At 38.5% G+C, this 24,287-nt stretch overlaps 1 long non-coding RNA gene across 1 annotated transcript; it reads right to left on the bottom strand.

Annotated features, from left to right (window-relative positions):
• Positions 1–1,183: 1,183 nt before the first annotated feature.
• LOC124308635 (uncharacterized) lies at positions 1,184–23,339 on the bottom strand. The gene is made up of 4 exons (XR_006909052.1): positions 23,329–23,339; positions 22,288–22,291; positions 11,310–11,314; positions 1,184–1,308 (listed from the first exon to the last, which is right to left on the bottom strand). It is a non-coding gene; the product is annotated as an uncharacterized LOC124308635 (long non-coding RNA).
• Between the last annotated feature and the right edge of the window lie 948 nt (positions 23,340–24,287).

Here is a 24,287-nt window from a genome sequence, read left to right as displayed (position 1 = left end):
AGATAATCCTGCTGTTTCAAACTCGCTTTTTATTTATTTTATTTTATTTTTTTATTTTTATTCGTTTTTTTTTTTTTTTTTGTTTTTTTTCTCTCTCCTACCTTGCCTCTTGTTATTCATCGCACTTACGGTACGCCTAACTGCGTCGTTACAGCGCGAAAACTGCCCTCATTCGCGTTAAGCAGGTCTTTAAAATTAACTCCCAAGCTGACAAAAAGAGGTTTATAAGAGGCCCTTGATTGCAGGTTAGCGAGACTGAGATTTTAACTTTGACAAAAGTCTGTTTTTCATCATTTTTGCGACAAAATTCACGCCGCTAAGTGCTGAATCGAAAAATCGAACGGTGGTGAAAATTGAAGAATCGGAATGTAGAATTTTCAAAACCGTTTAAATCTTTTTCATACAATGTCGAAAGTTTGATAGTTGAAATATGTAAGAATGTGTGAATGAGATCCTTTAAGTTTTCTGTAGTTTGATCTTTCTGCATTTTAAAATCTTTTGACGTGGATTTTTACCCCGTTGAAAATTCTACTTTCTGCTCGTTGATCTGTTTTCTAATCATTCTACATTTTCACCTCCACCCAGAAAAATCAAATTCCCCAATATTTTCAATTCCTTGAATAAATACCTTTACTAAAATTCCACTCCATTCTCAATTCTCAAATCCTAATTCGCCCGTTTTTCAAATCACATGAAATTATTCATCCACTTTTTGATTACGATCCTTGATTATTTTATTTCGCGCTGAATTTAACCCGTTGAGTCGCACATTATTGTACTGAGTCAACTTTCATAACAAGATAGTATTCCATGGATTTTGAGATCATCGATGACAAATCTGAAATCAGATTCAAAAAATTCAAGATGGTGGATCCAATATGGTGGACGGAAATTTCAAATTTGATCGAATACGGTCGAAAAACACTGTGCCGGAGTTTTTGGGGTTGCGGATTGGATTCGCCATGTTGAATTTTCAAAATCTGATTTCATATTCGTAATCAGGGACCCCAAAAACCCGTGGACAGAAATTTTTTCCTGCATTCGATCGGATTTCAAATTTTCGTCCGCCATATTGGATCCGCCATCTTCTATTCTCCAGATCAGATTTCAGATTCGTAATCAGTGACCCCAAAAACTCATAATTTATGTAAAACGTGTATACGTATAGAGGCGTAACTTTCTAGGAAATGAATCATTCCTTCAATTTCCACGATTTATTTAAATAAATTTGTTTCTGACAATAATAATTTACGTTACATCGCAATAATTACTCTCGAGTATTGAAAACCCATTAATATACTATCGGAACTAGCAAAAAATTACACAGAAATATGTTGCAAGATTAACGTAAGAATACTTACCACCATGACTGAAAGTGATAACCAGCTAATTAAGACAATATCTTATCCTCTAGTTCCCGATTTTCTTTTTTTTCTTTGTTTTCTCTGTCTTTAATTTTTATTTCTTCCCGTTTCAACCGGCCTCATTATTCCTCGCATTCGTTTCTCGTTCGTTGACTGAGATAGAAAAGCGACGCGTTCGAAGAGTACGAGACGCATAAATCGGGCCAGTTTACCTCTTCAGATTCGTATCTCCGTAATTATTTCGTTTACGTTATATATGCCGTCTTATAAACCAGCCTTGAACACTCGCTTACAGAAACGAGACGATGCGAAGTTAGCAGAAGAATTCCTCTCCTCGTCGCATTAATCTCAATTACTTCTCAGCCGCTTATCAGAACTGCAAGATCGGTAAGCGACCCGATTCCACTAGTCGAGGGGCGAATTTTTATTACCGATTTAGGTACCACCTGCGATCCAAATCGCGTTCCTTTTGATACGTTGATTCGGTTTTGAAACCTCTCAAATTTTGATTTGGAAAAACAAGTCACGATCGTTTTTTATTTCGTTTTTTTTTCCCCCTAACTTTTCGATCTCGTTCACAATTGAAAGTGTGCAATAAAAATGAGAATACTGCGATTTTAGTTGACGTGGACGAATTATTTTTTTTCTTTTTTTTTTTTTTTTTTTGCACTCAAAATCATGCTCGGCAATTATTCAATGAAATTTTAATTTTCAAACGGATTCAATCGTTCGAAATTTTTGATTCTCGAATTATTTCTTATTTTTATTTTTTTTTTTTTACTCCGTGTATCTTATATTGCGAGAGATGTTTGTTTCACAGAAATCTAATACGCTTGGCTTTAACCGCACAGATTTCGAGTCCATGTTTCTTTTTTTTTTTTGCAGTTTCGTGTTTATATTCTTTCTCCTCCATTGCATCCATTGCAGCGATATAAATTCTTAAGTCCGGCTCGTTCCGCGCGCAATTAGTCGACTTATGCGCCCGCGTGGCATGCAATTAACCATTACTTCTGGCACTAAGTCTGCAGGTGCAAAAAGGTGAAATATAAATCCGTGGAGGCGGTAGCTCTGGCCCCCCCCCCCCTCCCCCCATCATCCCAGCGATATCATTTCGAGTTTTTTTTTTTATTCTCATCCCATTTCGTATGTATTATTTATTTAATTCAATTTTTTCTTACCCTTCTTCGTTCTGTTTGTTTTCTCCGTTTTCTCTTCAATAGTATAACTCCGTCAGTGCCAAGTGCAAGAGAAAACGATTACCGGAGACCGCCTGTGGTACTTTATACCCACGGCTCTATCCTGCGATCATTAATCCATGCCGAAAGAGCCGCTAGACCGTGGATGTAATTACACTCGTTGGGTAAAGCTGAGGTGAAAAAATTTCTGGGAGGGGGGGAGGAAAGATTGGCAAAAAGGAGGGTGTGATAAGCTGATTAGATAAGAAATAGAAACTCCCGGAAGCTGGGCAAATGCAGAGCGAAAATTTTAATCTTTGGAAATGTAAATAGTAGGTATTGTAATATTATGAGGGTGGGGTCAAAATACCGAACGACCTGAAAAACGACTTGTCGAAAAGTTCAAAGTTTCGAAATACGAATTTTAAAATAACAAATGATCAGTGTACCGAAATTGGGATTTTCGATAAATCATCCGGTAGAATAACTGTTTTCTCAAAAGTTCGTTCAACCGAAAGTTCTCTTATCCGAAAAAGTATCTTTAGAACAGTCGGCATGGTCCGAATGAACAAAGCACAGAATGTGATTGTATAGAAAAATGTAAGTTACGAAATTAAAAATTGAGAACGGCTGTTACTTCGAACAGCCAAAAAACGAAAAAAATTATTTTACGAAAATCAAAGTTCAGAAGGAGCAAGATCTCGATCCGCAAAATGCGGAAGGACCAGGATCCCAAAAGGACGAAGTAACGAATCTCCTGAGAATTCGGAATTTGTGAAATTCATCGACTCGATGCTAGTTTTGTAAAGATTATCTCATTCCGTCGGACAATCGTTCGTGTCATCGAAGAAAAAAAGAACGCAAAGGAATAGGCAACATATTTTTAACAACATTCAAACGGTAAATCTTTCTTCCCCGTACGTTCGATTTATTCAAGAGATTATTACGTTGAATCGTCTTCCACATTCGCGTCAGCGTCTTCGCGTCACTTCGCAAGCGTAACGCCGTCTATTAGCTGCGACTGGTCACAATGGAAAAAATAAACGTGTCTCCGACGTCTTGCAAGCTTTCGGTATTTTGTCCATCCTGTCTCGGTGGATTTCGGGATTTTGATCTTTCGAGTCTTTGGTCAGTCGTTATCGATAAATTCGGATTCGTAGATTTTCGACGAAAGCGCGAGTTTAACATTTGAAGAATCGACTTTTTGGCTCTACGGTATTTCCGAAATTCGATCTGTTCCCCTTTTTAATCTTGACCACTCTCATAAAAAAAAAAAAAAAAAAAAAAAAAAAAACAGCTGCTAGTGTATAAAGTGCATTAAATTCCATTTTCGAAATATTCGTGAATACGAGTATATATTCAGAAACGTGATTCTTGGTTATGAGAACCAACGTTCCGGATTCCTCGGGAGCTGCTGTGCCTTTTTATCTTGTTTCGCCGCTTTTTTCGTGTCCGCGGCATCAAGTCGAACCGGAGGTTCTAGTTCCTGTGGAATTCTCGGTGATCTAAGACCCAGATAATCCAGCGTGAACGACTACTTCTGCCCGGCGAGAAGGTCTCTCGGTTCAAACCGGGGTACCGTATCCGATCTGACCTCAAACTGGTCCGGCAAACTCGAATCGAACGAGTTACGCTGCCGTGCCTTCAAGTTTCGTCGACCCATCGAAACTCCGCCGGCAATCTTGTTATAATTTTGTAACCATTTCGTCAGCAAACAGCTGACAATCGAAAAATCGATCAAGCTATTAAAAATGTTGCAATACCAGAGCCTTCAAGTTCTTTTTTAACCTAACGAACGGTTGTTTTCAATGAAAATTCACCATTTTCAGGTTTTTTATTTCAATTCACGGAGAAATACGAGATACCGATGCCTGTGTTAGTTGCATTCAAAAAAGGTTTCTCAACTATCCAACACACTACGAAGAAATGACATGTATAAAAAAAATTATTGAGTTTAAGCCCTTTAAGGTTTTGAGGATAAGTTTTTACAATCGACGTGAAAAACGCTTTGTATCGTACTTCAAATTTCTCGCTATAAAGACAAGAAATCATTCGAATGAAAATTTTATTACAAATATCGTCTTTTTTCGAATTCGAATGCGTTTTCGGTGAGAGAAATAATTTATTGAACACTTTAATCCCTCGTCAATGTTATTTATAACTCTAATTGACTTCTGATCTCAAATAATATCCATACTCTAACAATCACTCATCTTAATCCTATGTCTTGTATCAAATCCAGACTCTTTTGAATTGCACTTATCTTTAGACTGACTGTAGACTATACATATGTGGGATATTCCACGTCAAATCGAACGGTCGGTTTCCCTAACCGATTTTGATCTGATTACCTTTTCACACAATCAAAGTACATATTGAAAGGATGAACTTTGAATTTTTTCAAATTTTTTCGACACGCGATTTTTTCACAACTCATCCAATAAATTGATTTCAACAACGTTTTGATCTTCGCGTCTACCTAGGTTAAAACCTGGACGAAATATGAAAAAAGTTCTGTCACAAAAATTTTAGGTTCAGTTGTGAACTTCTGAAGAGAATTTTTTCGGATTTTTCATACCCCGTTTCAGCATAGTTTTTATACAAAATGCGCGCAAATTATTCGTAACTGAAAAGTGCCGTGATCGAATGGGCTACAATTTATACACAGCGTGTCTTTTTCAACGCGAAAGGTTCTCTGAAAACTTCACAGTGGGCGGTGGAGTGGTTCAGAAGATATATCGGCAAATATTCACACAGTGGCGAGAATTCGATTCAAACTTCGCGCCGCGGCAAGATGTTTGTTTATCCTGCGCGTGGCGCTGCCGCGCACTCGAGCGCGATCCTCAATTGTTACGCGTGTTGTTTATAACTTCGGTCGTCAACTTTTTCTCGAGGAGTATATTTCGGTCTGTTATTTATCACGGTTCCTGACATGATACGTGAATTCCGTACCGCTGGACAATATTTTTTGAGCATATTCATCCGAGGTAAGAATTCAACAATGTGTGTAACTTTTACGATTCATACCGCCACATTACAGTACGTATGGACGAGAAATTTCACAGTTCCACGTCAACTGTGACTTGTAACTTTTCAACTACTTTTCCTCCCACTAAGAAACTTATAGACAATCTTTCGTATTGATAAAGACATGCTGTGTAAAAATTTCAGCCAGTTCGATTAGGGCACTATTTTACAACAGAAGATTTTCGAAGCTTTTCGTCAAAACTGTACTTTAACGGGGCACGCAAGATCGCACAAAATTATTTTCACAAAATTCATACAAGCGTGCGAAACTTTCTCCATATGTCATCTGAATTTCAAGCTACGTTAACTTGAAAAAATGAGAAATCGTCAAAAGCTGATTTCTCGACTAGCTGTGGTAAAAAGATACTTGATCAGGAAAGTCTGAAAAAATTCAGATATGATGCCTTCAATACGAACATCAAGTGAGTAAAAGAGCGAAAGCAGCAAAAGTGGTCAGGGAAAAAAACTCGTTTTTTCTTTCGAATTGACTTGAAATCCTCCCTATATTTTCATAAAAGTGCGACTAATTCCACAATTTCTCTTTCACTTATTTCAAACCCGTGGCCCCGAAATTCACGAGTTTTCAACTAATGACGAAATGTCCCTTTTAAATGCAAATGAAAATGTTTAAAAACGTTCGAGCATGTCGAAACGGCCGATGCATGTATGACCGAGCACGATGAATTCTCAGTCTGTTTTATTCTCCACCGTGTTCAACACGACACCGAGACAATCCTGTTCCTCCTTGGGCAGCATCGATGCACAAATTTGGTCGGATCTGACGAGGCTGCGATGCACTCGCATCTTCGACGCGAGGCTCGTTCGTTATATTGATTTATCAAGGGTAATGGGTATAAATCGCCACAAGGTATTGATTAACGCGTGCATGGTAGCCGATCCTGCACCGTTGCAGTTGCACAGTTCCGAAGGATATCAACTAGGACAGGATCTCACGGTGTCGGAGAAACGCGAAGAACCTTGGCTGGCAGCTTCCACGGTAGAATCTCAAGTCGTTACTTATTCATCAGATACTCATCTCTCTTACGCTTCGTGTGATTCAGGAATTCGAATCGGAAATCGTTACGATTTCATCCAGAAATTAATCGAAGCAGCAAAGTGGAACTCGAAATCCCTCTTCTGACACCAATTTTCTTAGTCTCGGCTCTTCCGACTTAAATTTCTCGTTCACGCGACGAAGAGCTTTTTCCATCTGATTTAATAAATATATTATTTACATACAATTCCTTTAAAGGACCTTTGGGATACGGGTTAATATTAATATTAAGAGAGGATTTCACTTTTAAAAATCATTTTTCAGTATTCCGAGTCAATTTACCAGATGGGAGAAAATAAATTTTTTTTTTTACCGATATTATGGACCACCTTAAATTGTATATAAATACATTTGTCAAGTGCCTTTAAGCGTTCAAATTATTGCTATAAATATCCGACACTGAATGTCTTGCGAAAATGTCTCGTCAGGAATTACAGCTCCAGTTTTCTACAAGCTTGATATTCATTCGGTCTTATTACCGCCAGATGTGCGTTCGGTTTTCATTTTCACACCTTCGTTCGTTTTAGTTACTCCAGCGATCGAAGCTCGAGGTATTTTTTTTTTTTATTCTCCATCCTGAATCCGAAAGGCCAAATGAAGAGGCAACGAAGCGTGTTTTCAATCGAGACAATTATTCCGCGCTTCGTCTTCGTTGATTTTAACTCCGGAAGGTAATCGGCATCGATATAAAACTCATGATCGCCATTAGCGTCGTCCATGGGGCGATAATTACTCACTTCACTTCTCATCTACGCTGGTCTATTTGTACGATCGGGAGTTTCATGCCTTCCAATCAACAACGTGCAGCTCGATGCTAGCCGAATGATGGTTCAATCGAGATTCTAATAGGCACACCTATCGCTTCTCATGATAATCGTAGGTACCTTAATTACACCGAATTCAAATCTCAACTCCGCCAATCTTTCTCTTCCAATTCTCTCTCTCTCTCTCCCTCTCTCTCTCTCTCTCTCATTCTCTATTTATTGGTAATTTTCTTTACTCTTTTATCAATTTTATACATCCTGAAACACTTTAATTGTACCACGTTTTATCATTTTTATTGTAACATACATATTTTTCTGAATACTGACATGTGTCCATTATTATTCTTTGTAGACAAAATAATAAACATCTAATGGCTTTTTATCAAACTGTAATTTGTATTTGTCCTTAGTTTATTGTCGACAAACTTCAACTTTAACTTCAACTTCAACTTCCGAATCTTTGACGACGAAATCATAAACACCGACATAAAATTTAACGCCGTGCTATAAATTTTTTTATTCCTTACAGAAAAATAATAATGATGATAATAATTCTGATCGTCCGCTGTTTCATCGCCACCGTTTTTACGTATCCAACCTCTGATTTTTTTTTTTTCCTTAAGAAACGAATCAACGCGAATACAAGCAGTATTGCAACTAAATACCGTTTCACGACGATTAAATATAATGCTTACCGCACGTGACGATACACGGTATATAAAAAGCTATTAATTATCGCAATGACGTCGCCGGACTCTCTGACTGCCTGCCATTAAATTATGACACTACTAATGCACTTCCGGTGTCGAGGGGTTCTCTACGCAAAGGCTTTCCCCGATAACGTGAACCGATCACTTTTCTCGCAAAATGGGGTGAAAAAAAAAAATAGCTTACCACCCGCATAATACACTGTTTATGTTTCGTGATGCTGACTCGAGTGAAAAATCGTGACGGGGAAAAACGCCAATCATTGTAGAAATATTTTGTAGAACTGATTCCACGATTATTCGGGAAATGAGACGGTAAATGTTGAGGGATGCAAATTGAAGAATATTCAAGAAAAAAGAACACAAAATGTTGGAGATGTAAATTCGGTAATAATATTTTGCCTAGTTTAGCAACGAACGACAAAAACATATTTTTTTTTTTTTTTCTTCTCATAATCGAAAAATATACGTATTTTGCATTTTGCCAAATTTTTTTCAATTCATTTTTTGGTTTTTCACTTCCAAGAAGAAAATTTTACATCCTCATTTTCAACCAATAAATATCAGAACAAAATTGAGACTATGCGGAATGGAAAAGAAGAATTAACTAATGATTTTCACTGCGATGTCCATTGAGCTAGAAATAATCGATGCACGGATTAATCAAATCCAAAAATATAATCGAACCCGACTCGATCGAATCGTTAAACATTAATGGATTAATCGATTATTTCGGATGTTTTTCAAACATTGCATATTAAATCAAAATTTCGCAAATTTTAGTATGCAGTCTTAATAACGGAAAAGTTTTTTGATGATTTATAGTTTCATTGAAAATATTCATTTATCTTTCACTTGTTATATCAAACAGGTATCTCAGTATGTGAAACAATGATAATAATTGATGCTTTAGTCACATATTTTGATATTGTATCGCTTCGTTCACGGAGGTAAAAACGAAAAACCGATTGTACAGAAAAATAATCGTGCCGGTCGATTAATCGAGTTTTGAAAAGTAATCGATTTAATCAAAAATTGTTTATTTTTGGCAATTCTTAAAATCTTTGAATTAAAATTCTATTTTTCAAACCTTGATTTCATTTCTTGAATGTCTTTTTTTCTCCCTGAAACGTGGCATCTCTTTGTTCGCACTGAGAGAAATTTTTAGTTCCGGTTACCAATCGGTCCTTGAATATTTTCATTTTTTACCACAATCGAAAAATATAGTTCGAGGTAGAAAATGAAAATTAGTTTTCTGGCTGTTGTCGGAAAGTCTAGTATCCGTTACTATTCTTTCTCATTACGATCACTGTTGCGAGATTTTCTTGCAACCGTTGCGAAAATTTAACGCTCGTGCAAGAATAAATTGACGTTAAAGCCTTGCTTAACTAAAAAAGTAGAGTAAACCGATTTTGCGTTGCAATAACCAAAAAAGGATCGACGATAGCGCAAAATGTTTACGCGTACCTCGTTTTTCGTAATTCCAACAATATTCGAACACTTTTTTTTAACGACACCTGCTTTACTCAATTTTTCTAGTTACTGTAACAAATGAAGTTCTTCCCAGTGCGGCATCGCAAAAGCGTTGCTGGTTAGTGAAATTCAAATGGGCCCGGATATTCGGAATAACTGGTCCCTGACGAAATCCTAGAATCTCGCTCAGCCGTAGACTCGGCGTAGTTTCTGTTTCTTTTTCCTTCTTCTTCCTCGTTTTATTTTTTTTTCCTTCGCCAGTTCTCAAGCAAGGAGGGAGAAACAAGAAAAAAAAAAAAATAACAAAAAACGAAACATTAGAATAGCCGCTTTTGTCAGTTAACGACAGGTGATCTACGGCGTCACACGCGTTTGAGCCAACAGTTTTTTGGTAAAAAAGTAAGACCATTACCGGCGGATTGCGCAACGAAATATTCGTGCACAAGCCGCATAGCTGGCTCTTTTGTCTGCGCGATGTGTACATTAGGAGTAATTTTCTCTGTCGCTTGAGTTTTCTATTTTTTTTATTCCTTTTTTTCATTTTTACTTTTTATCTCTTTCCCTCTTCTATTTTCGATACAACAACAGCACGGTTTTTACCTTGTTCATTTGTTTTCTTATTTTCACTACCGTTCCGTAATTCAACCAACCGTGAGAATCGAATCGAGCTTTTACCAGCGCTCTAAACATTATCAGGCAAAATCTCAGGCCATTTACCTCTCGAATGGCAATAACTTTTATTTGATTTGAATTAAAATCAGATACAATTTGTTTTTTCTTTTCTGTCCCGTAATCGTTATGAATATCGAACAGATAATCATAAGGTTTAACTTTGATGAATCATCTATTAAAGCATAGAAATTAACTGTCTTCCGATTTTTCAATTTCCTTTCAATATCTCGTGGAGTTTTTTTTTTTTTTTTCCTTTTTTTATTTCATTTTATTTTCATTTTTGGTTTTTCTTCTCATAAAAGAGGTAAAAAATTACCATTTATCCAAAAGTACCATTTGTCTAAAAAAATAGATGAGTTGAAAATAAAATTGATATAGACTATTCGTAAGCGAGTTTAATGAAAAATTTTTAGCTACGAAAGATTTAATTGATGATCACAAGTGCGTTGAGTAGTCCAAGAAATTGACATAATGCAGCTGCAGAAAATAAAATCGTCAAGTTTACAATTACGGCGGTTACGTTTATCGGTCTGACGTAAGTGTTAAACGAGATACGACCACGGCGCGTTTAATTATGCTAATTGAACGGATGCTAAGCTGCGCTAGTTGAATGGCAATGGCAAATCTTACGGTAAACCTGAGCGTGGCAAAAAGAAGAATCGAAGTTTAGGTAGAGAGCAAGAAAAAAGGCAATGAAAATCGTGGAAAAAAAGAAGAGGAAGATCAAAAAAAAAAATACGTCGAGATAGAGAAAGAGAGAGAGAGAGAAAGAGAGAGAGAAAGAGACTTCATCAATTATCTATAACGGCTCTGGTAATAATTACCCGTATTTTTTTTTACGTCCTTTTTCTTTCCCGTATGTACTTTTCGTTTTTTTCTTTCTTTTCCTTTTTCATTATTTCGAGAATAGGATATCAACGCTGCAGGTGGAAGACCAAAGTCTATCGTACATAAATCGATACGTCGTCGGTAAAACCGTTATCACAATTTTAATACATTAAATATGACGGTAATTATATTTTTATATACATGTATAAGATTATAGCAATCAAGCAAATCAACATCGTTTTAACGAGCACTTGATATTGCGTTCGTATTATATGATAATAGAGTTTGCAGGTGATGATTAGGAGTGGAAAGATAGTAGAAGTTCAAATGTATTTAAAAGTTGTTATTTTTGTACCGTCTTCAGATCCGTAGATTTAAACTAAATTCACGATTATTAATATATTTTTGCTTAATTCCGTTATATACTGAATTGTTCGTTTTTTTTTTTTTTTTTTTTTTTTTTTGTAACGCTCATGCTTATAGTTATAAATTAAATACCTCGTACAAATAGCCTGCGACCAATGGATCTTGTTTCTAATTCTAATTCCCCGATACTTTAACTATAATTCAGATCAACGATAAGAAAAAATATTTTGAGTTTGTATTTAAATAAATGAATTTTGATTGTATACATCGAATAATTACCGAAATCTATGTTTGTTATGTATAAAGTTTGCTTTTATCTTTTTTACGTTGATAAATAACACCGGTCAACAAGAATTTTGATTTTCGGATCTAGATGTGAAATTTTGAATTTTCACACGTAACTAATGAAGGGAAAAATAGTTTTGTTACACAAAGTTTATTCATGTAGAAACCAGAAGAAAAATTACTTACCTTCTCAAATATTTATCGTAAATATCAATTAAACAAACTACGATTTTGCATTTAAATCACTTTTATTCAAAAATTTAAATACGAAACTGTAGTTTGTTTAATTGTTATTTATATAATCAGTGTTTGAGAAAATGTGTAATCCGGAATATCGTTCTGGCTTCTACCAAAACAAACCTTATCTAATAAGACTAGTTCGTTTTTTCTTCTATCAATTACGTGGAAGAAATGAAAATTCGACGTTTAGAACCCAGACTCAAAATTCGTGTTTACCGGTGTAATCAAATAAAAATCGAATCGAATAAAAACCACCGCCGAGGGTGTAATAAAAAGGTGATTCCTCCTCGACCTCGAAAGTCAGACGGCGATGTATAAGCAATTACGGTAAACACGGCTGTTTGCAATCGTCTCGGCGTACCAAGGATTTGTCATCCAGCGTGAGAAATAAGACAGGAACAGTTTTTAGCTCTGATAGATGCACGAGTCTCTGCACAGAGAGACGGAGTAAACGACAATTCTGTGTTACAAATGACCGCATGAGAAATTCCAGCTCGCACGGTCCTAAACATGCGGCGCAAAACTCGACGCGATGTATCTACAAGACTCGTTAAATTTTAATGTATCCTTTCACATTTACACTACGTGTAGCCATTTTATTCATACGCCTTTTACAGGCGTAAAAATCCTCTCCCTATTTTACGTCAAAATTCCATCCAACTTTTCGTCCTACCGCAGTCGAGCAATTTTACCGCTGCACGGTCCAAACAATAACGATGTAGAAAAATCCTAAGAATCAGAAATCAAAATCGAAATATATTTACTAATTTTTGCCATTTCAAATCGTTATTTATTTCCACTTGCAGTAAGATAAATTTCGTTTGTTGCAGTAACTGGAAGAATTGAGTGAAAAACGTATCGTTAAAAAAAAAAAACTGTTCGAATATTGTTGGAATTACGAAAAACGAGGTACGCCTAACCATTTTGCGCTATCGTCGATCCTTTTTTGGTTATTGCAACGCAAAATCAGTTTGTGAGGTTTACTCTACTTTTTTAGTTAAACAAGGCCTTAACGTCAATTTATCGTTGCACGAGCGTTAAATTTTCGCAACGGTTGCAAGAAAATCTAGCAACAGTGATCGTAATGAGAAATAATAGTAACGGATCCTAGACTTTCCGGTAACAGCTAGAAAACTAATTTTCATTATCTACCCAGAACTGTATTTTTCGATTGTGGTAAAAAATGATAATAATTAAGAACTGAGCGGTAACCGGAATTAAAAATTTCTCTCAGTGTGATTATAATTTTTTTTTACCTTCCACGCATGATAAAAAATATCGCAAATTATTGTCAGTAAGGCGATCAGGTTTCAAATTTCTTACTCATTTTCTTCTCCCCCACCCCCCTCTCTCTTTTGTTTTCTGGCCTTGCGATATTCGCTGCTTTATTACCCACGGCGGGGTTTCACTTTCCCTCGTTTCAACCCCTAACGATATTCGCGAGGATGATACGAGCAGGCAACGCCGTTATAAATATCCATATTGATGAGGAAAATATTTCCGGGGCTTTTGAATCAAGCCAGAAGTTCCCGATATTCCAAATTATTATTCAAAGCAATCAAAGCCAGAGTATACCAACTAAGTAACAACTCGTTCGAAACCATCCTACCGGAAGGAAATTCCATTATTATTCAGGTGAGAAACTTGAGAATGATTAAAAGATAGAAAAAAAAAATAAATAAATAAGAAAAATTATCGCTTGTTCAAAATTTTTTTCTAAAAATAGGGTTGAAAATTCAACCCTGCACAATTCGCCTCGATAACTGGGATGCTTCGATAAACCGGGCGAAGCTTGATATGGTCAATCCTAAAACGGCAACGGAGGGTCAAAAAAACACCTCAACGGAATTCAAATTTCCAGTATCTACAGATTTTCTTCAAAGTTTTTTTACCCTTGTAACTAATTTTTGACCACTTTTTTGAAACTTTGGCAAAAATTTGCTTGGCCCACGTGATTATTTATTAATAGAGATGGAATTTAGAAGATTGGGTTTTTTCTTCATCCCCTGATACCGAAATAGGGGGAAAAAAAAAAAAAAAAAAATAAGGAAAAAGATTCTTGGTCGGACGGAAAAAAAATAACCGAGGGATTCGAGGGGGTGGAAAACGGGCTCTGAAGTTGGACGCAATTGCAGCAGTCGTAACGCCGTATGCAGACCTTAGCTCGTTAGGAGTCGGCTGGCAGGGTGGCGGCGAGCATTACCTCCCATGCAGCATCAAAATAGCTTAATCAAGGAGAGTCAGTTCTTGCTGAACCTATCGATACAGCCCTATTAGGAAAGCCTGCGAGCCCTGAGACGCGGCGGCGGAAATGGACTCCAAAAATAGGGTAAAACAATAAAAATATTCAGACGACCGAAGCTGAATTAAAATAACTCCACGTGCAGGCAGAGCCGGAGCTTCTCGGATATATTCTCTTTAAAACGGAACTCATAAGACGATTCGCAATGAGTCAAAGTTGGTAATTAAAGCTGCTCTGTCTGTTCGAAAAGCCTAATCGATATTGTCAGATTCGCAGTAACAGACATCGCCAGTCGGTTTATTCTTCTTCGGTATTTTTCTCTCACGAAGTTAAGAATTTATCTCAGATTTTTGTTACATTTTTTTAATGTCACTTTATAGTCTCCTAAGATCAGAAGAATGCGGAAATGAATTACAGGATTGTTGCGATTCATCTTAAGAAACAAAGTAACCGAGTTGTTTTTTTTTTTTATAATGAAATGGATAACTCGGACCGTCTCATTGGCAGAAATATTCTCGATCCTTCGGTGGATCCAATCCAGTTTTTAAAGTGCTGGGTTTAGTGTTGTACATTTTTTTTCTCCAGTCTTGTCTGGAAGAATCGAAATGAACTTTTCGGAGGGATAAAGTCATCGTTGTCTACACTTTGATCTTCCATAATGATTATTAATAATCGCGAAAATAAATAATTAGAAGCTCTTGCTTCTGACATTTTATCGTGCGATGCGCGTCGGGATAACGTTGTATTTATTTGAATTTGAAATTATCTGTTTCACGTTAAATCGCGGATTTTGACAAATTTTACTATTTCTCCCTAGGGCGTAAAGTTCAACTTTATATCCGCGAATGCTGCATATTCGAGCGTACTTTACGTTCACTGTAACGAAAGGCTCATTACGGCGATCGAGAATACGACATCATTGATTATTCACACGTGATGACGAAGTTTTTTCAACTGAAATTCAAGCTACTATAAATTAGATTGACCAATAGCCGTTTACTCCGCGAGTTTATACAGATATGGAGACTGAGCGAAGAGTTCTTAAGGGATCAATCATGCAGTAGATGCGGAATGTATGCGCATAACTTTAACGCACCGCAATGAAATACTTTCAGGTCATAAATTACTTCGGGAGACCTCGAAAAACCTCGACGTTCTGCTGCTGGGGATAAAATTTAAAATTTGAGGATTTTCTTCGTTTCTGCTCTCAGAGAAGGACAGGTACTTATTTGCTCGTTCTTTTGTTACACACACGAACCAGTTCTCAACCCAACACTGACTGCTCGATCGTTAACAACGATCTGAAGCCACACGGGAAAAACAAAATTGCGATCGTTTCTTTCTTGTTTTTGATTTCGATAAAACATAGATATTACTGCGTTTTTATTCAAACGCGTGGCAACTGAATCCGAGACAAAGAGTCGAAATTTTCCGAGTCAAAAGAGTTTATTTTGATCAAGAAACATTCGACACTCACGAATTTCAATTGAAAATCTTCTCAGTTGATAAAATGAACAACGTGTATACACATTCTTCATTTTTTATAGTTAATTAACTTAAACTTAGTCAGAAAAAGTGCAAACAGAAGCAACGCGAATCGTATTTGGAAAAATGAATTGATTATTTTAGTTTTCAATTTTTCAAAGATTCCGTGCAAGTTATTAGTGACTGATTTAGTCATCAAATCAAATTCCAATTGGAGTTTGGAATGATGATAATACCTTCTATTTTTTTTTTTTCGATCCATTCTTCCCGTTATTCTGTATTCAGAAAGGAGCGGAAATTATTACAATCATTCCAAGAATGAAAGGATGAATTTTCACTTGATCTCAGCGTTCTGAAGTTTTAAAATCACGTAGGATGTATTCGTCACATGTGTCACTGACTACTTTTTTGAAGATATCTCCGAAACGATTCAACGAAATTTTGTAATTTTCATCCATATCGATGCGTTCTTCTCAACTCAAACCAGCTTAAATACCGAAAAAAGTCGTCCTAGCCTTCCGTAAATCATTTGCGGGAGTAAAATTTTCAATTTTTTTGTGCACAAACAATTTAAAAAAGGATGGACCGATTCAGGTGAAATTGAGTCCATCAGTTCGTCTCCATTAGTCTTGAAATCGATCAGATTTCGAGAAAAATCGGTTCAACCGATCTCCGAGTCCTTTGTGGAAGAATGAGAATGTTTTCGATGGGAATAAAATATTTATGCACCCAAAATTTTAATCGTCAAAAATAACAAACGTATTTGGAAGGTCTTTTGATTTCCCTGTTTTTCTCACTCTCTCTGTCTTCGATATTCACTTCTCCGTTGAACAACAAAGTTTGCTCTCCAGTCTAACGTCGAACCATAATGACTCTGAACATGGAAGCCTAATTGCGAGCTGGCATCTCCGCAGTGAATGTTGAGGTAGTTCCTGCAGACCGTACGTTATACCTCGGTTGTATTTATGTACTGGACTCGCTCCGGCTCTGGGATCGAGGGAAGTTGTCTCAGCTGATTGATACAGTAATTAAAGATGACGACTGGCCGTGTACCCGAGCAGGTTGTATATCCACCCATAACTGTATTGCTAATATAATATATTATACCAGCGCACGATATTTAGCTCCGTTCGCGATCGTTGCCCGCCTATTTTATACCGATCGTGCAAAGATCGAGTAAATTCTTCAAGTTTTCAACGGGTGCAGAAAGGAGCCGACTCAGTAAAGTGTCGCTGACGATTTGGTATCCGAAAGGGAATTTTTTCCCCCAACCATTAACGCCGATTTTTACCGATCTCGATCGGATCGGTGGATTCCCGATCACCTTCGCTGCAAGAAATTGCTCGGGATCCGGTGGGATACAATTCTCTCCAACAACTGGTGTTCCGCGGCAGCTGTATTATGCCGATGCACAACTGCTGGCATCCGGAGAATCTGATTCGAGTTCGTGCATCATCATCGTATTCATTATCACGGTTGTTAAAACCGGTATTACCCGTCAGGTGGAAGGAGGACTGAGTTATCGGATTAGTCTTGGTTCGATCTTACCCGGAGTAATATATACATCTGGGTATAATATTGTAGTACGATACTACTAGTATCGACAGCCACGTGAATCGGCAATCTAAAATCCTGTCGATCGGCGTGATTTCACGATGCCGATTTTTCGAGGGAAAAAACTCGCTACACGGACATGAAAACTCGATTGACGGTACAGTTAAGTTTTCGAAAAATCGGCAAACCCGTCTTACCGATTTTACCGATCTTCCGGGAACGATCGAAAGGAAATCGAACGCGAATATGTTGCGCTTTGTTCCAGGTGGTCCGCGGCTGCCATTGACTCAGAAATGTAAAGAAGCTGAAGCTGTTCCGCTCTGCGAACCGTGACTATAGGCTGTTTCGTAGATCGGAAAGTCATCACCGATGTATAATCGAATCGATTTACAAACCCGCGTATTAAAACAACGTTTAACGTTCGAATATTCAGGACGAACGTTGGCAGGTTTTCGCCTCTTGATTCTTAAACATTTTTCACACTCTCATATACTACACGATTGCATATTCGATCGTGCTTTTTTTTCAAAATTATTTTTCAAACCACTCACCAGAATGGTTTCAATTTTTCATTTGATCAAAACTTGAATTGATTTTTCTCCCGCAGCGTTGCAGAAGGATTTATGAGTATATTGAATACCGGATGACGACAAGCGTTTTGCGTTTCTGTTTTTGAACTCCCATATTTCAATTGAAACTTGTACAGCGCTTCAAAGACGCGAGAGCACACGCATACGTATTTAGTTTATAATTGACCAGTATTTTTGTTTCAACTTTCCGTAGCGCGAAAGGATAGATCGGCGATTAAGCAAGGCAATTATGAAGGCTGAATCGGTACCGGTTAAAGATTCATCTCCATCATGACGTAGGCCGGATGATCTATGCCTCGGTTTATAATACGCGCCGCGATCCATGCGTGGTGGAAATTCAATTCTACGCCACTTATGCACCCTCGTCGTGATCAATATCGACGATTTTTCAATTCACCGGACATTCCATTACCTCCACTCACATCCAGAGTCTCATTCTTCCTCCCCATGATAGTATTTATGGACCAAGATGCACTCCCACTTATATTCAATGCGACACGTACGTTTCGTGTTCTCTCTTTCTGAGAAGCGGCGAAGATTTAAAACACGGAAATCGAAGGAATTGGAGATAAAGAATAACCCGGATCTTGTACAATTTCCAATTTTCCCATATCATGGATATAAAATATGCGTTCCTCAAATATATTCGAGTTCGAATTCAAAAATGTTGACCCGAGAATTCAGCAGTTGTAAAACGACGTATTTACAGAGCTTTAAAAAAATGGGATAACAAAACAGTGATAAAAGTAGTAAAGCTCAATGTTTTTGGATTAGGTAACATCCTTAGATACTTGCGATACCTTTTCGACTCGGATAACCTAACCTGACCATTAATCTTCAGCTACATCAAAGTAAAAAAGTTCATACTTGATACTTTTTGAAGCATCCAAAAAAGTCGTTCGTCATGAACGTGAAAGAAATTTCTGACTCAATCTATGCAACAAAACATTTCATGGTTGCTATTAGAATTTACCTTTCATCCCATTCTACTGACCATTTTTCACTATCCAATAGATTCAAATGATTCAAAATCAGTTCGTAACACGTTTCATTATTCATTATTTTCGTGTTTCGATGATTGAGGTTACGGCGCGTGGAAAGTGTAGGTAAAAATATGACCCAACACAAGATCATTGATACTCTGTCATTCGTATCACCGTTTCACTGTGACACAAGCAATAAAACTTCGAAATAAGGCCCCAGATGATGCATAAATACTCAGTTTAAATGAAACCTCTTGGAAATAGGTAACTCCATGCTGCAGGATGACGAAAATATGAATACCAGGACACGTAGGATGATCATAATAATAATTATGCGACGTGCTGACCGGATAGTCGCACTTATTCACCCCCTAGGTAAAACTGGTTGCGAGCTTTAGCACGTGTGCACACGCAGAGGTTGTACCACTATAGAGCTTTTGCCGAGGCCTGTCAGGTTTTATGGGTGGTTACCGTCCTCTCACGTGACATTCCGTGAACTCGTTTCGGACGTTTGCTTATGGCCAAGTCCTCGTCCTCGTCCTCGTCCTGCAAGCTGCAGCCATTATCCAGGCTTGTACCCTGACCGCGAGTCATTCGCCTGAACCTCGCGTCGAGGCGAGCAAAGCTATGCGAACCCAATGGAGATGGAGATGGCGATGCGACGCGGACCGTATAACTATCCCATATGTATTATACGTATACGCGACTCTTTACGAGAATCCTTACAGATATTTTCAAACCCTGCGCACTTTAGAGCCCAACGAACGCACGTTGTTTGTTTCCTCGTATACCGATCTGGCGGTCTTATCAGGTACTTTCATAACGCGGAATTTCAGGAAGGAATCTCGAAGCAGACAGCAGTTTACTTTGGTCTGATGGAAATTACAAGATTACAAATTACAAGGATTGCTCGCGGTCCATTTAAGAGAACAATTTTCATCAAACGTTGAGAGAATTTGAATACGGGACGGAAGAATTTTCAACCCTCACCAGCATAAATATATGACTGTAGTAATAAATCAGAGATTTAGAAACTCAGAGGGTTCCGTAGAATCATGAAAAGACAAAAAGTTTCTCCGCGGCGAGTTTCAGCGTCAGGGTTGTCCACGTTTTGACGAAACTACGTGGAGACGGAAAAAGGTATTTAACGGTGAAATGTATGCACCGCAAGGTTTGCCGGAACCAAAGATAAGCGTTAAGTTGAAAACATCCAACGTTGAATTCAGAAGTGCAAGAGCAGGTATCAGCGGTGACTTTAGGGAGATGGAGAAAAGAGAAGAATAAACACATGTAGGTATAAGTATACAAGGACTCCAGAGGCCTGGCTCTCTCACGAGTTGGTTTTTATCTAAACGACCCTGGAGAAGGTGGGTAGGTATCTCCTTCTCGTCATGGCGCCGCGCGCCGCGAACACTGTCTATGCAAATCAAAGTCGTTCAACCTGAAGATGCACGAGATCCGATAAGAATGACCCGCGGAGAGCGAGCATGCAAGAGGTTCTCTTGCCGTCGACCCTCTCGACTCACTTGACTCAACCACCCATCGGCCGACGGGTCTCTATGTGGAAAAGCTGAAATGGAAAGTGGCCGAGGCCTCGAGATCCAGGAGGTGGGTACCTACATGTGTTGCCACATCGTCGTTACAAACCGGAGCAAGGATTGACGGTTCTCTGCTGTTCGACATCCTTCGATTAAGTCATACCCCAACCTCCGTAGATAGACGAATAGCCAAAGAAAGGTGAGCTTTGCGTGAGGAATTTCCTCTAAGAACAAAAAAAGAGAATCCATTGTCAGACTGTAGTATAAAATACATGATAAGCCGGTTTTTTTCCTTTCGTGCCCTTTGAAGACTTAGGTTTGAGCCTGAAACGAAGCCTTGTGAAACAGGAATTCGGTAGCAAAATTCTATAAGGTGACTCAACCGGTTCGACTTTTTTAAACAGTCCAACTGAAATATCTCGAAATATATACAATTTGGAGAGCTGGTTTTGGTTTAATTTTTGTAGATGATAAAATTTTATACAAAGAAGGTCGAGACGTCATTCGTATCAGCTTAGAACATGGTTAAAGTAAAAATTTACTAGGTAATAAGCACCTTCATTCATTTATTCAATGCAGTCAACTTTAAACGTTCGTATCGAATACAAGATCAACATTTAGGTGTATACAGTAGTCTCGACCTTTTTCATGGAAATTTGGGTATCTACAAAATTCAATCAAAAACAGGTTGCCCGCTGGTATAGTTTTCCAGATATTTTGGTTAGAGTGTTTGAAAAATTGAAACCGGATGAGTCACCTTTTAGAATTTTACTGTCGAGTTCCGGTTTCACGAAGCTTCGTTTCAAGCTAAAAACTAAGTTTTCAAAGGGTACGTAAGAAGAAATAAAAGAAAGTTAAAAAAACCGTCCTGTTTCACAAATTGGAACAGACTGTAGCATAGAACCTAGACACTATACACAAATTGGAACAAAAATGGCGACCATGCGAAGATTTTCTCTTTACTTTTTCTCTTACTCACTCGTCTATCTACGGAACTTGGTCATACCTGAAGATCTTTCCGTACTCCCCGAAGACTTACCGAAGCTTGCGTATCGTGTCAAATGTCAACTAAAGAATGGTTAACCCTTTGTTTACGTGTCGTCAATCATCGATGACGTGTTCTTTCGTGTTACTCGATCATCATTCAAGTTCCAGAGCTCAATCAGCGAGCATCGTCGTTACGAGATCGCGTCTAATGATCCCGGACGTGCGAAGAGCCAAGGACGTAATTCATTCGGCTATGAGCAGTGCGGAATCTCTTTCGTCAAATCGTTCTTCAATCCCGAGCTAGATCGAGGCACGGAAGCATAGCCAAGATGATCCAGATAACGATCGCGGGACGAAGAGGCGAAACGCTTCTTTATCCTTTGTTCCACTTTTTCCGGACGATGTTCCGATCCTTCACCGAGGATGGACGCTGCTCATCTTTCTCGGAATCGTCGCTTCGGCTGATGGGAAAGTTTCGCCCGAGTCAGTCGAACCAGTCCACCGCACGCGATGGATAAAAGTTTCCGAGGTTTCCGTCGATCGCTCCTCTTGCCATGGATGAAATGGTTCTTTGAAAAGTGAGCTCTCCCCATCCTGGTCGACAATGACTTAACCATTTAGGAAGAAACGACCACTCCCGATTCCGTCTCTCGTCAGAACCAAACTACCCGATTCTGTACCCAAAATGGTAAAACCTCACATTCTGAAAGGGGTCATCCATTAATTACGTCACACGCAAAAGTGGCGGAAGGGGGTCCGCAAAGTATGACAAGCCGTGACAAGGAGTGACGGGGATGGAGGTCATAAGCTTCGTGATGTCACATCTGGTCTAAGATAATAATACAACTGAATATGGCCACGGGTGAAACGATCGGTGAACAAGTATGTTATTTTCAAGCTTAAAATTGTTTGTATGTATTTACATTTTTCTGGTACGGGTCACTTTATTTAACCACGCTCTATGGTTCGACGAATAATATCCTGACACTTCCAATGTTTCCATCCCCATTCAAAAATACAACGAATTGGGTGCTATTTCAGTAATAAATATAATATGAAGGAATGGTTTGAAAGACCATGGACAGAGAATGGTTAACTTTTTTTCAACCAAAAACAATGCAAGATTGTATATTTCATTTTATTGATTTCGATTACCTATTTATTTTCTGAAAACGTACAAATTGTTACTTTATTTGATAATCTTGAACAGTAATGATTATATTAGGAGTGCTATTTTAATCAAGTTCTAAATCAAAACTTCTCAAATGAGTTCCATCGTAACAGGAAGACGGCGAAAGAGGGGGGGGTTACATTAATGCGGTTACTCGTGACAGGGACGAGAGGAGGGTCAGGAACCATAAAATTTGTAAAATGTAATTTATGGATGGCCCCTAAATTTCGCTGAAGTCCATATAATCCAGGGACGAATAGAGTATACTTTGATGCCAATACAATATTCAAGCTCTGCCGATTTAACGATGGAATATTTCACTCATTTTTCCGGACAGTCGAGTATCCGCATCGAAGAAGTGAACAAAGCTGCAGCTTTCACATGAGTACACATCGTGGTAACTTTCTCCGGGAAATTGTGACGCGTCCCTTCAACATCCCGCGTGTTTACCGCGGTCTCAATAAACGAGAACTGTGTCCACACACACACGCACACACGCGCGCACACACACTCAAGTTCCGTAGTCCGACAACGGTACCGAAGGTATGGACTGCAAACCGGCTACATCCAGTACCTACGATACTGTTGTAGAATTGTGACTCGCGTACATATCGATGCGCATGAAGTTAGGTACGTGAAGGGCATGGAATGCGCCCAGGGACTTAAATATAGACGAAGGTCAAACGGCGAAGGTGGAATGTCGACCGCTTTGGTTGAAGCGCGTCGTCGAACCGAGAGAATTGGTTAGGTTGAATGGTGGAAAAGGGATTTGGAGTATCTTTGAACTCTGTTTTTCACTGCCTCTTAGATCCTTCTGCAACACTTTGAACTCCACTCTGATCCTGGTTGCACTTTAGAGGGTCATCGGTTCGATGAAAAGTGCGATACCTGGAATACGAAGAGGTTCCAGAGTCGGTCCTTCATCCCGGCTAATAATAACTTCGACAGTGGTCTTTTTCCGCGAACCTTGTGTCTCGGGAATGAAAGCTGAAAGAGGAAAGAACTAGAACAGCAGGAAACTCGGGCTGTGATATTTCGTGGCTTCGACTGATCGTTTTCGCAATTTCACCGCCGCTGCAGTTCCAATAAATCGCCACCGATCTAGTGCATGCCAGCTGTCGCAGATACCACATCGTATATTAGATTGCGAAACAGGAAAAGCTCTGGCTTGCGACTAAAACCTCTTAGATTCTTATTCGAGAAGTCAAAGGGCCGATACTCCCACCGTTTTACGCGTCGATCCGATTTGCCTGCAACTTTTCTCTCGAAGCGCATTTTCCGACCGTCTGCTAAGAACTTCAATCACATGCACTTAACTCGCTTCCAGTAGAAATTTTAATGGATAACTGTTCGTGCCTCGAGCTAATCAGTTTCAACTATAAACTGTCGAGTTAGGTATAAGTTTTATACTGCGCAGCTTTTCGTCCAGGCTCACCGAGCAGTTATGCAGTGCAACTCAACTTAGTCAGTCAAGCTAATGATCCTCGTTTATTCGGCACTATTTGCGATAAATATCCGTGCATGTACTTAAAATGCCTTCTGGCTCTTTCGTACTTCCGCATGATACGCTTGATGATCTTAGTAACGAACATTACACTCGGTGACGATTTGACCCAGATAATTGCACACCAGAAATCAGAGGCTTAATTAAACGGTACAACCTCTTGCCGCGAATCGATTCATTTTCGACCCGAATATCATTTTCCAATTTTCGATTGACGTATACTTCAGATATCAAAATGGTAAAATAAAATTTTGAAAACTGTCACATCTTGTCAATTT

Source organism: Neodiprion virginianus, chromosome 7, assembly GCF_021901495.1.
Source record: "Neodiprion virginianus isolate iyNeoVirg1 chromosome 7, iyNeoVirg1.1, whole genome shotgun sequence".
Taxonomy (NCBI): Eukaryota; Metazoa; Arthropoda; class Insecta; order Hymenoptera; family Diprionidae; genus Neodiprion; species Neodiprion virginianus.
This window is presented reverse-complemented; position numbering and strand designations above follow the sequence as displayed.